We start from the raw sequence: 10,871 nt of genomic DNA on the forward strand, positions 1-10,871 counted from the left end.
GAGCTACAGCTGAGAGGAAGCACCAAACTGAGGACATAAAGAGGAAGCCTTCAACAGCGTCTCTGTCAGAGAGTGTGTTGCTGTTAAAACCACAGATAATGTTTCTCATTCTTCACATCCTTTAATAAAACCCTGAGGACAGAATCAGGTGGTCTTCTTAGTTTCTGTATTTCTCTACAGTTAGCAGTTTTATTATCAGCTTTAATCTTTCAATGAAATGCTCAAGGTTATCACAAACACAGCTTCTAAAATTTGGTGCAATTTAAAAATATTGAGGAAAATGTATTTAATATAGATCTTTTTTTCTTTATGAGAATCACAAGCAGTTGTTGCTCATTAGATCAGGAAAAGTATTGTTTCAGGACCAGTTTTCCTTGTTCCTTTTTTAGATAAAGTAAATTAATTGATGTATCCTTATTGCATCTGTGAAACAGCATCTTTGGAGCCTTAAAAAGTTAACTACAGAGTATACATGAAAATATCTGATAAAGCAGCTTTTGTTGGGATCCTCAGGCTTGCCCACCAGAGGGCGCCGAGGATCCTCTTCTGTTCTGTGTTTCTTTCCTTTAGGACTGGAGTTACTGCTGGGATCTGGAGATTACCCTCTGTCTCCAGCAGAGTGGGCCGTGGGTCTCCTAGGGCTGGAGTCTTCTTCTTCTTCTTCTTATGGGATTTTATGGCGGTTGGCAGACTTGTGAATTGTGCATTACCGCCACCAACTGATATGGAGTAAAGCAAGAAAACAGGAAACGATTCACCCCCCCAAAAAAAAAAAAAAAAAAAAAAAAAAAAAAAAAAAAAAAAAAAAAAAAAAACCTGTGTAACTTAAACCAACATAATACTAAATCACATTTGCCCATATAATTTTAATTTACTCTAGGTCATCTTAACTCTGCCAGTTTCTGATGGTCCCATCGGTCCTCCCATCATACTTCCAACCATCTTAGGGCTGGAGTCTTCCTGCACACCTGTTGTTAATCCTCTCATCAGGAGACCTCCCCTTTATAAGCTCCTGCCAGGCCTTGCTTCCACGCCGCAGTGTTGATCTTAGTTGGTTAGCTTCCAGAGCCTCTGTTTCAGATTGAATCTTGGTTGTCTCTAGTGTGAGATCAGATTCTAATCTCTCCTTTGTCTGTGCCTCACAGGAAACCTGTCTCTGGTCTGAAGCTCAGGAAGAGCTGCCTCACTGGAAAACCAGTCTCTGGTCTGAAGCTCAAGAGGAGCTGCCTCACTGGAACCCTGTCTCTGGTCTGAAGCTCTGGGAGAGCTGCATCACAGGAAACCAGTCTCAAGCCTGAAGCTCTAGGAGAGCTTAACCTGCTAATCTGCCCTGGTGAGCCAACCTGAAGGTTCCTATGTGAAATCACCCTGAAGAATCATATGTTGATTTTCCCTGTTCTCTGCAATGAGCTGGAAGCTCAGCCTGTGAAATCTTTTGTGGAAATTCCCTGTTTTCTGCAATGAGCTGGAAGCTCAGCCTGTGAAATCCTATGTGGATATTCCCTGTCGTTCTCTGCAGCGAGCTGGAAGCTCAGATCAAGGTCTGCTATGCTAAGCCTGAAGCTAGACGCTTAGCTTCCCATGAACTCTGCTAACCAACAGTCTCCAGTCCCAGTCAAGACTTTAGTGAACCAACCCTGAACCTTTTCCAGATCATATTCTTTATCATGTGCTTGTGAACCATAATAAACTCTGTTGAACTTTTACCCAGTTTCCGTGTGTGTTCTGCATTTTTGGGCTTAACTTAAGAACCCATCATGACGGCTTCATTCAGAAAAGAACGCTGATGTTAACAACACATCAGTCTTCATAAATTGGTGATCTGTTTGGAAGAAGGTTCAGCTGCATAAATAGGTCAGAGTGCCAAAGCCTCTGTTTCTGTGGGTTCATGGGTTGTTGGAATCTGTCAGGATCTTTTCTGATGCTTCCTGTATCTGAGCTTTACATTGTCTTAAATCTTTTTATTAATGTTAAAGCAGAACTCTTTCCTGCAGAAAACACCTGCTGGGTGGACTGGTGTAAAAAGACAAATATGGAGACCACAGATATTTTCTCTGTGGTTATTTCCTGTTCTGCTGCAGTTTTGTCATCAAGCAAATTCTTCAGACAGCAAAAACTGAAAGCAAACATGTGACTCAGAGGGGGGGAGTTGCCCCCCCCCCAAAAAAAAGAAGAAAAAAATGTAAGCACAGTCAAACGCGTGCATCTCTAATATGAAACACAATACGAATTTATCCTCAGGCATCACACGACAACTATCAGCAAGATATACAGTAATGCGGTTCTACTGGTTATTAACACGGACGGGACAATAACTTCAGCAGGGTTGCCAGATGTCACTGACTCACATTTTCCAGCCCAAAACATTTTCATTAACCGCCTGATATATGAAATCTTGCCCAATTTGAATCAAGGTCTATCGATCTCTTAAATCTAAAGAAATTTTTTTTTTACACAATAGACGGCCATCATAAACATTGTTTTACAACAATGCTCCTAAAATGACAAACGTTAGCCTTTTAGATTAGGGGTCTTCAACGTCTTCCAGGCCAAGGACCCCCAAACTGATGGAGAGATGGAGCGGGGACCCCCTAATTATATATATTGTATGAAACTGTGTTTTATCAAACTGGTCATATAGTCACTCTGTTACAGATGGAATAATGTAACTAAAGTAATTTCACTCTGAGATTATTAAAGTATTTCTGATTCCTGGTTGATGGGACAGGTGTTGTGAATTAAACGGTGCCCAGCTTGAAAGAGCTCCTGTGTGTCGCTGAATGTGTGCATTGATGATGAAAGACATCTTCTGCCTCAATTTATCTGTTTACTACAGTGTGTTGAATTCATGTTAATGTGGATTTAGAGATATTTCAATTAGTGGAAAAATTTGCAGGGGGGAATATAAAAAAAAAGTCTAATCAACCAAAACTTTCGTGACCTCATGCAGTACCTCCGTTGACCTCCTATGGGTCACGCACCCCCTGTTGAAGACCTCTGCTTTAGATGCACAACCCCATCATGCACCACAACATAAATTTGCCAAATATAAGTGGAACATCGTAGTTTGGCTTAAAGAAAGCATTTTATTTTTATTATAATTAAGTTTGTTTCAAGGATTTTACAGTTTAAAGAAATAGAAAAGTACACCATATGCCAACATCATCAGGATGTGCAAGACAAGGAAGAGCTACATATACTGTATGCATCATTTAAGTTGTTAACATTGTTTTACTTCTTGAGCTCCTTGAGCTATTCACTGTCACAGGTAGGTGCTTCAGCCGGAGAGTAAGTGTTGGGGCCGGTATGATTTCAAGAGGGCCGGCCCTCGCACGCCGAGATTAGGACCAGACCCACCTTTCTGATGGAGTATAAATACCTCGGTGTCCACCTGGAAAACAGACTGGAGATACAGCAATAGAGTCTTGTACAAAAAGGGACAGAGCAGACTGTACTTCTAGACAAAGCCCAGATTCTTCTGTGTTTGTAGCATTATGCTGCATTTCTTCTATGAGTCTGTTGTGGAGAGTGTAATCTGTTCTGCAATCAACTGATGGTGTAAGACGATCAGAGCAAATTACTGAAAGAAGCTTGACAAGCAAATAAAGGAGGTGGGATTTGTTCTAAGAACTCATTTAGAACCTCTGGAGATAATTTTATCTAATAATTTTATCATGACTTCTTCAGAAAACTAAAGAACATTATGAAACACTCTGAACATCTGTAGATGTTTGTTGAACAACAACAGAGAGTCGTCAGTCAAAGGCTTTTCAACATCTGCTGCAAGACAGACGGCTACAGAAGATCCTTCCTGTCTGCAGCTACCAACATCTACAGCAGCTGGTCGATAAAAACAACATGAGTGTTTAGACTTAGACAGATTTTGCTTTGTCGTTTTGTACGCACCAGTGCACACAAAAAGAAATGTAATTTTAGTACAGCTTTCTAGACTATTTCATTTTTTAAAGTGCAGCCTTGATAAAGGTAGGCAGCAGGACAATGTGATGAAAAAAGAGTGATGTAAACATACGACTGTATAGTTACAGTTGCAACATTCAGGTTTTTTTTTATAGCCCTTTTTTTAATAACAATTCATTTCACTTTAGGGTCAATAAAGTATTTTTGAATCAGTTAAAACTGATTGTGGTAATACATTAATCCAGTGGTTCCCAAAGTGTGGGGCGCGGCCCCTAGGGGGGGGCGCAATGCCATTGCAGGGGGGGCGCGGGAAGCGGTATGGATGAATGAGGAAAAAAAAAAAACAGCGCTTGCTTGACTGAGCATAATGGACAGTTGTGACACTGCAACCCAGATTTGAGAAGATCTACAGCAAAAAGCAGGCTCACTACAGCCACTGAAAAGATGGGAGGATTAAAGTACAAAGAAAAAACTCAGGGAGCTGTTCAATGTTTTCACTCCATTTTGCACAGAGGCTTTTTTAATGTATATATTATAGCAAAGTTAAATATTGTTACAAATAAAAAAAAAAAAAAATGTTTAAAATAACACAGACAACAATGAATCCTCTTCTAATCTACAGCATAGAACTATAAAAAAAATACAGTTACACAAGTGTTCCTACAGATGGTGTAGTTTGTTTTGTTGCAACCTGAAGTGTGAAATAAACTTCAGTGGAGTTTGAAAACAAAATATGTGTATAGATTTATTATATGTGGTTGAACGATGTGTGTGCCCAGTTGATTCTTTTTTTTTTTTTTTGCGGGGGGGGGGGGGGGGGGGGGGGGGGGGGGGGGGGTCGTGGAAATTTTATTGTAATCCAAAGGGGGGCCCAGAAGAAAGTCTTTGGGAACCACTGCATTAATCAATCTCTGTCACATCAGTGCTGTACCCACTATCCAGTCCTATAAACTATTGTGGCATCTCTGGTTTTTCTTTTTAAGTTTATTTCAGCAATCAGACCGCATGCCAGTTTCACATTATTTAGATTAGTGCAATTATCACAGCTTTTATTATTTAACTTGCTCTAAGAGAAACACAATTGTAGCTCGGCTTTAAAACCAAAACCTTTTTTTTTTTTTTTTTTTTACCGTATTTTGTCTGTGTAATTTTAAACAGCATAAAGAAGCTACAGTTAAACATAAAGAGGAATTCTCCTACTGCCATCTATATACTATCATCTCAAAAAATAAACTGCACATATTTCAACAACCCGGCATAGACCTTTTTTAATCATCGGTTTTATTTTTCTATTTTAGACGTTAAAATATGCTATGAAGTGCAAAGATATATTGAGAATCCCACAAAAATGTCAAACTATGAAAAAAAGCTGCAATAAAGAAAATCTAAGATATATTAATTTCATCAATGTATATTAACTATTTTTTGCTGGCTGCAGGGAGAGGGGAGCTGTAAATATAAATAATGCTGAAAATAAATGAAGTAGTTCAGCAGGATCAGGGATTACAGTATAATTATTTTCCTTCTGTGATCTGTGAAGATTTATTTCAACAAAAGGAGCTATAAAAAAGAAATAATGGGGATGTTGACCAGGGAACATGATAGTTTCAATTCCTTCAGACGGGATTGCCTCCACTGGACCTTCTGGAGATGTTGAGTTATAAATCAGCACAGACAGGGATGGGTTAATTCAAAACAATCAGTTTATTTTCAATAGTCACATTGGTCTGACAAATCCAAGTCTGAATGATAAAAGCTCCATCTGCAAAATGTTTTCATCTCAGAGCAACAAGTCATGATGTGTTTTCGTTCACATATAAGAGAAAGAGGCGCCACCTTGTGTTTCTCCCTGACCTAACAGGACCCAAGGTGTTACCTGGAACATCTCAAATAATCTTTTTTTTCTTACTATTTTCAGTAATTTACATTAACAACTTATTACAAAGAACTTAATATTTCAAGCTTTTATTTATTGTCAGATTATTTTAGCTTATAATGAAATCCATAAACTCGATGTCCTAGTAACATAGAGTACTATGAAAAAAATTAGAAACTCATGACACACCATAGGATAATTAACTCTTAAGCTAAAACCTGCAAATGTTCCCTGAGCCCCTAAATGTTTTGGTCATTAAGCAAAACCATCATGGAGAAGACTGCAGCTCGATAGACACCCATAAGACATTCACTGGCATCACTACAACAAGGGGAGGCCATAGAGGGTCATTATGGTAGGAAAAGGTGAACCAGCAACAGAAATAAGTACAACTCTGAGAGGACTGTTAAACAAAACCCACTCATTAGGAGGAAGTAACACCAGGAATGGACTGGCCTGGCCTGAATCAGGTTTCCTGGACCTGGTAACATCGGGGGCTGAGCCCACATCCTAAGGGAATCTCAGGAAATTTAACTGGGAAAATGTTATTTTTAGTGAAGCCTTCTTGGGCCTTCTAGCACCTTGTTTGATACCAAACACTGCAACAAGCACAGTTACGCGTTCCACGCCATCATCACACAGCATCTTATGGGAAAACTGGAATACCAGGGCTTCAAAACCCCCCTTTGCAACTGGCTGCTATTTTTCCTCATTAACAGACCTAAGTCAGTCCAGGTCTGACAGAACACCTCTGATGTCATCCCCCTGAGCACAGGCTCCAGTGTTTCTGAACATTTATCCATCCATCCACTTTCTATCACACTTATCCCTGCTGGGATTGCCAGGGGTGCTGGTGCCTATCTCCAGCTGTCTGTGGGCGAGACTTACAGGCGAGAGGTGGGGTACACCCTGGACAGGTCGCCAGTCTATCAAAGGGCTACACAGAGACAAACAGGACAAACAACCATTCACGCACACACTCACATCTAAGGAGAATTTAGAGAAAACAATTAACCTAACAGCCATTTTTTTTGGACTGTGGGAGGAAACCAGAGTACCTGGGGAGAACCCACGCATGCATAGGGAGAACATACAAACTCTATGCAGAAAGACCCCGGGCCGGGAACAAAACCTGAACCTTCTTGCTGAACCTTTGTCTTGCTAACCTTTGTCCCTGTTGGCTATTTGCCATGAACCCCTTGGTTGTTCGATGATCCCGCTTCAAAAGTTTGGCAATATCTAAACTGCTGCACCTCTCTGAAAGACATCTGACAATTTTTCACTTTTTAGAGTCTGTCAAATCCATTTTCTGACCCATTTTGCCAAAGGAAAATTAGAAGTTACCTAATAGTTAATGATACCTTATATAGGGTGTTGATGTCATTAGGCCACACCCCTTCTCATTACAGAGATGCACACCACCCGATTTACTTAACTGGTAGTTGGCTTTCAAGCCTATAAATTTTGGAGTAGAACAACATGTATGAAAAGGATAATGTGGTCGAAATACTCATTTGCCTAATAATTCTGCACACAGTGTATAGCAGCACGGATAAAACATGGATGAGTGCCCGCTTCCACAGAAACTCCTCTGTCTTTGGTCATGGTGTTGTGACTGTGTTGTATTCACCGGAGAATGGAAATTACAAAACCTCTTATCATTTGATATCAAAGGGCTGAGTGAATTTCCTGAGTGAAAAAAAAGATCCAGAGCTTGATGAGAATCATTCAGGGCTAGAAACAGGAGTGGCCAGGCGATGCCACTCACCTGAACCCTGCAGGAAATCTATGGACTTCTTGACCATCTCAGCAGAACTAACAGCAGATCACCTCCATGTCACACCACGTAATGCAGTAATTTATACAAAAAGGAGCCACACAGGTACTGGGAAACTATCCTGTTCAGGGCGTGGAGATACTGTTAGAAATCAGTATTTTAATATACAGAGATATTTCTGATACTAAGTTTGACTATCCGAACATTGCTTTAAGAAACTATTTTTGTGCTTTTACAACAAACACAATGTGACTAATCTATTTTCCTACCATCATTTCATTTCAAACTTCAAATAAAATTGAAAATAAAAAAAACTCAGAGGGCCTGAGTCACTAAATAGCTAATTTGAGTTAAAACTTCTGTGAAACATAAAAGGCCATTTGATCTTATCTTTTTTGTTTGAATGGACAAAAACACTGCTGTTCATTGAGATGCTGTGGTTGCTTTGTCACCTTCATGGTCTGCAAAAAAATTTAATGAGATTTATAACTAGAATAAGGGAATTTTTAATATTTAATTAAACATATATTTTCACTGTTGAAAATTCCAGATTATAAAGCATTTAAAAACTAAATCAGACATAATTCCAAAGAAAACGCTGGTGTACTTTAACAATTAAGCCATATTTTGATAAACCAATCAGATATTATTTCTTTTCGCAGCCACCTTCTCCGCTAAAAATAATTTTTTAGGTTAATATTGAAATAAATAAAGGAACTTATTACAGTTTAATTGTTTTAGTCTTCTACTTTCAGACATTAATGCTCTCTGAGCAACAGAAAAACCACCATCAGGTCCTGTTGTTCACTGAGGGAGTGACACAATACTGCCCTCTGCAGCCAACTTAGAGAACTGCGTGTGCCTTAAACTGCACCACTGATAAATATTGAGAAAGGCAGCAATGTTTTGGTTTATTTAAATGTTGCCTCAATGCATCAAATTTGTGCATCAACCTGTTTCTCTAATTGACAGTGCCCACTGTGTTGTGCAGCCAAAAGCATAATTAATGCTGATGTAAACCAGGACAATGCTGTGATTTTTTTTATGAATGTTAGAAAAAAGAGGTAACACTGAAGTAGCTCTTCCTCAAATTGCTGAAACAAAGTGACTCTTTCATCACCAGCTTTCCAAAACTGCCTGAAGCACTGAAAGGTTTATTAAGCAGCTCAGGAATCTGCTCTAACTTAAAAAACATAATGTACAACAAAGAAAACACAATGAAATAATTATTCAAACTAGGTTAGTTGCCTAAACACTCCTTACTGTACCTTTCATGTTTAACAGGACCAATGGAGAGAGAGACATGGGGAATACTTCTAGTCTAGCAGCTGGGGTGAGTTCTTATTGGGGAAGTGCAAGAAGCTGCAGTTTCAATAGTCTTCTTCAGGAAGTGGGGAAAATTGTTTCAGTTATCAAATCAGAGACCGACCCATCTCTTATCAGAGAATCTATGATCAGATTTTCACCTGGGGTACAGCCTCATATGCAGGCAGCAGACCAGACATCACTTTGGATCCAATATTTGTTTTGGAAGATGCAGTCTTTCCCTCAGTGGGTTATATGATGCTCACATGCATTTTCTCAAATTTGTGTTTCAGAGCTCCCTCCTTTCTAGAAGCTGTGCACTTGGGAATTCAGAGTTCTTTAACTGTTTATCATCTTTGGCGTTTGATTGAATAAATGCTTTAAAGCAAAAGACCTCAATCTACTGAGGAAGAGCTGAGAAACAGGGAGATGATGAGGGATATTTTTCCTAATGAGATGAGGAAAAAAGATAAATAATATTATTAAACAGGAATGTAAAAACCTATCAGTTATTTAATATTACTAAAATTAATGTTGGATGGAAAAACAATTTCTCTAAGGTACAGCCCTTTTGTGTTTGGGTTTACATGTTTGTGGAAAAAATAGGGTAGGAAGGAATTTTAACCAACATTTATAATGTTAAGGAACAGAAACTGATAAAATCATGAATTACAGTAGAAATGAACCACCATTTTATAAACAAATCAAACTGATTGGAGGATTTGTTTTCAGACAGATTAAGAAACTCTAAGACACTCACACTTTAAGTTGCCTCAATCTTGTTGCTGCAAAGAAATAAAAAACATCAGAAACTAGATTAAAGAAAAAAAAACAAAAACGCTTAATTCATCATCAGGTACGAAAGTACACTGAATGTCAGCTGAATAATCTTACCCCAAATTAAATGGGTCAAATTTATGTATAAAACACAAATATGATCACTAAATCTATAAATATTTATAAGCAAATAAATCCAAATGAGGAGCCAAAAGTCTGTAGAATCACCTTAACCAGAAATAAGATCTCAGTAGCTGTTTTCATCTGATGGCCAAATGGTTTCACATTAGACTCTAGAACATGTTGATAAACAGCAGTGGTCATGGTCGACTCAATGACTGGAAAAGGCCCAGGTCCTGTAAATGGAGAACAAAGCCATATCATCAATCCTCCACCTCCTTACTTCGCAGTTGATGTCTCATCATTGTGTGGATTTGGAGGTTTGGGTTTCTTTAAGCCTGGTTCTGTCTAGCTCAATTATTAACCCTGAAGACTTTTAACAAGTGTCGTATTTGGTGACACAGATTAACTCCAACAAAAATACAAAAAGCAAAGCATTAGAAAGGCTGGATGATGACAAAAAAAAAACATCTCAAAAGACAATTTAATCAGATAATGCAATCATATCGGTTCAAAGTTTCTAAAGGAAACCAGCTGATTTCTTTTATCATCACATCATTCATCAAATTGATCATTTCCAACAGCCTCTGAACAAACATTTTGGCTGCTGCTAAATCATTCAGAGCAAACTCACCATAAATGAAGAATCCGGCTGCAGTGACCAGAGCCACTATGAAGAACAGAACACACGCCTGTGACACCGACAGCATGCTGCCTACGTCCTTAAGCCACATACAGAAACAGAAAGCTTTGATCAACTCAGTTGATGGTCATCCAGGTCAATCATTTCAAATTCCTTTGAAGGAGGCTTTAATGCTTCTAACCAAGTTGCTAATTTTGTATTTTAAAAAATACATCTGTTGTTACAGGTCTTTAAACACAGAATATGCACTTCAAGGGTCTAGCAAAATATGCTTCCAAACAAATGTTGCTCTTCCTCTCATGGCTGGTGTTGTCAGAAAATTTATATTTCTCTTATTTCATATATTATTTGATCCTATTTCCTCACTATAAAAATTTGTCTGTTTCACCTTTAAGGCCACACCATTCTCTGCGTGATGGTGTTTGTAGACCAGACATAGCTTCTTCCCATAACAA

The 10,871-nt window shown here is 38.7% G+C and overlaps 1 long non-coding RNA gene across 1 annotated transcript; it reads right to left on the bottom strand.

The window, feature by feature from the left end:
• Positions 1-6,831: 6,831 nt before the first annotated feature.
• LOC119785694 lies at positions 6,832-10,471 on the bottom strand. The gene is made up of 4 exons (XR_005281076.1): positions 10,408-10,471; positions 9,882-10,009; positions 9,637-9,661; positions 6,832-9,324 (listed from the first exon to the last, which is right to left on the bottom strand). It is a non-coding gene; the product is annotated as an uncharacterized LOC119785694 (long non-coding RNA).
• Positions 10,472-10,871: the final 400 nt, after the last annotated feature.

The sequence above is a fragment of the Cyprinodon tularosa genome, unplaced genomic scaffold, assembly GCF_016077235.1.
Source record: "Cyprinodon tularosa strain WSP-4 unplaced genomic scaffold, ASM1607723v1 ctg256, whole genome shotgun sequence".
Taxonomy (NCBI): Eukaryota; Metazoa; Chordata; class Actinopteri; order Cyprinodontiformes; family Cyprinodontidae; genus Cyprinodon; species Cyprinodon tularosa.